Source organism: Octopus bimaculoides, chromosome 1 (assembly GCF_001194135.2).
Source record: "Octopus bimaculoides isolate UCB-OBI-ISO-001 chromosome 1, ASM119413v2, whole genome shotgun sequence".
NCBI classification, from domain to species: Eukaryota; Metazoa; Mollusca; class Cephalopoda; order Octopoda; family Octopodidae; genus Octopus; species Octopus bimaculoides.
The window spans coordinates 87,561,561-87,564,657 of record NC_068981.1 but is presented as its reverse complement, the minus strand read 5'-3'; the positions used below and the strand labels follow the sequence as shown (position 1 = coordinate 87,564,657).

The window sequence follows — 3,097 nt, the reverse complement described above, 5'->3', positions numbered from 1 at the left end:
ATATATGTAGAGAATCTTGCATGCATGAAGTGGATTTGATCCACTATAGCCAAATTTAAATTAAACTGCAACAGAACTTTTCCCACAGTGGAACAATGGTTTTTCTCTGACACCAGTTTTACATTTTCCAGATGCTTTACCTAGGCCGAAATAATGTCTTCAACACTTGACCCTTCCTAATCTCTTCTACTCCACTAAAAGCTAGAATAGAGATAACAAGACCATCAACTAAATCTATTGTTCTCAATAATATAGCTATCCTTCGAGATAGTTATAAAAACAAGAAACCCCAACCAAAATAAAAGTAGTCACTTGGTGACAACAGAGCGAGGCAGCTCGTGACAGCTCAATTAGTTAGGGATATAATCATGACCACAACTAAGGCAACTACTAAGCAAATAGTCAGCGAGAAAAACGAAGTTCACTGTGAGACAACGTCCCACAACCTACAAACTCACACTAGCTCTGATTCTATTCTCTTACAACACCACTATATCTCTCTCTCTGTGGATTACTACTAAACAATGAAGAGGATACAAACACAAGCTTTACTTCGCATGTTTATGGACCTATTATAACCCGCCCGTCGTGGTAAGGTATTGTAACATAATGGTAAATAAATATTTTCTTTAACTTTATGCATTGTTCATCTTTCCCATCCTACAACATGCTGCAATTATAACAACAAGTCTTACCCGTTATAATTGGTAACTACTCAAATTATCGTTACAAGTGGTGACCCTCGACATCAACACAAAATATTTATCGTTACATATATATATATACATGCATACATATATACACATATACATACATACATGTATATACATACAATACACACACACACACACCCACAAGAGGCATAGGCATGGTTGTGCGGTAAGTTTGCTTCCAAACTTCATGATTCCTAGTCCGGTCCCATTGTGTGGCACCTTGGGCGAGTATCTTCTACTATAATCATAGACCGGCTAAAGCCTTGCAAGTAGATTTAGTAGATGAAAACTAAAAGAAACCCTTTGTATAGATATATAAATGTATATATGTGTGTGTGTATGCGCGTACATATGTATGTATGTATGTAGGTGCAGTTTGTTGAATGTTTAGGAATGCTTCAGATGTGGAATTTTATTCCTTGCAACAATGGAGTTTCAGGTTTGATCCCACTGTATAGCATTGCAGGCATGTAATTTTCTAAGCCTTAGGTCAACTCATAGCTTATGAGCGATATTCGGATAATCTATGGGGTTTAAATAAGGAGAATCAGGCAGCTGCATATTATTTGAGGTCACATGATCACATGATTCTTCCAGATATTACTGAACATGCTCTCTCTTCATTATGTAATACTTGTACAATCCACTATCTTCATCTTCTCAATCGTTGCTCTCATCAGCTTACTAGGGTGTAGTTGTTGATGATTTCCTGAACCTACTGACAAACATGGCTCCCCTGATGATACCTAATCTCTGAGAATGCCTGATTCTCTTGGCTATACATAACATACTCTCATCAGGGGCCTACTGTTCTTTCATGGCTCTCAGTGTGAGAGACCTGGCTATGTTCAGGAATCTTATGATTTTTGAATCACCATGATTGACAGCTAGTGGTACAAACATAGTGAATCTTTTAATTTTGTGTTTTAGATTGGAATTGGTCATGTCTGAAAACCAAACAGTCAACAATATCTGCTGTGTAAGTCGCTTCAAGTGTTGTACACTGGAAATGACTCAGAATGACGTAGTTGTGAAACAAACTTCTTAACCACATAACTATGCTTGCATTCATTTGAGTAGTGCTAAATTTATCCCTGTTGGAAGGAAAAGAGATTAAATTACTTCAAAAGATTTAAATTCAGAATAATAGAGTAATAATATAATGTGTATTCTTGCCATAATTTACTGACTTCCATAGCAAATGGCAAGAGAGACTGGAGTGTAGATATACAATTAGTGGATTTTTTGTACTTACATCAGTTAGTAGTTGATAAATAGTTGAGAAACAGTTGGAAATTGGGAGGTGGTCAGTTATATAAGTACATCATAAATATGAATCAGTAAAATTTTAAAAGTTTAACATTTTAAAAAAGAATATTATATATTTTATGCTTTTCAATGAATGAAACAAAAGATCTTTGTAGCTAAGCTGAGAATTCTGATATTCAGTGTGCTTGTTTTATTTCTGAGGACAACGGGATAAAAATTATGATCCAAATTAAACACAAATAGCAGAATGATGAATACAACTTCTTTTGAAACTAGGTCACTGTAGGTATTTTCTCTGAACCTAAAATCTATCTTTGCATATAACTGGGTCATTTACTATATTTTGGGGGTATCCTGTACATTACTGATTAAAATTTTAAAAATTTCAAAACCTGAAGTAAACAGACTAATTCATGATGTTTTTTGGGCATTAATATTCAATGAAATTTTGTACAGTTTAGTATACATATTGGTTAAGGATTCAATTAGGGTGTAGGATTAGGGCTAGCTTTAGAGTTAGGGTTCAGGGTTTGGGTTAAGGCTAGGGTTTAAGGTTAGGGCTTAAAGTACTACAAAAACCAAACTCAGGCAGATGCTTTATTGTTTTCAAAAAATTTGTTTCAGATCATAAAGCAGTTCTTCATAACCCATACGACTTTAAGCATTACTTGAAAACAGCAATATGCCAACAAATACAATACAAAAAGCATTTATAATTTACAGAAAATACCATGCTTTAGATATCGAATTACTCAAGTGAAATAAATAGTGAATTTATTAAAATTCCAGTGTAGATCATCAGCAATTTTCCTGGATTCTGGAATTTCCTATTTACTAATTGTATATATATATATATTTTCTTTTACGTAGCAGAATTAAGTAATGTACTTGAGAATATAATTAACAATACGCACGCACACACATACATACATATACATCAAAATAATCAACAAAGATATCTTCTAGATATCCCTGTTGCTTATTTTGATTTTAATCCCCTTATTTGGAAATTGTATGGATAATACCATACTAAGTTCTGGTGCCTCAACGTAAGTACCATATTCATCTGAATCTATCTATCTATCCATATATATATATATATATCCATATATATA

General features: G+C 33.7%; 1 protein-coding gene across 2 annotated transcripts in view; it reads left to right on the top strand.

Annotated features, from left to right (window-relative positions):
- The first annotated feature begins 595 nt into the window (after positions 1-595).
- The window catches only part of LOC106876322 (ATP-binding cassette sub-family C member 10), a 52,589-nt gene continuing 50,087 nt past the window's right edge, over positions 596-3,097 (top strand). Inside the window, exon 1 of one of the 2 annotated variants that reach the window (XM_052968042.1) lies at positions 596-612. The gene's annotated coding sequence lies outside the window, so the exon portion shown is untranslated. Of the gene's footprint in view, positions 613-2,912; positions 3,032-3,097 lie in introns of those variants that run through there. The other variant, XM_052968040.1, reaches the window with a different exon arrangement.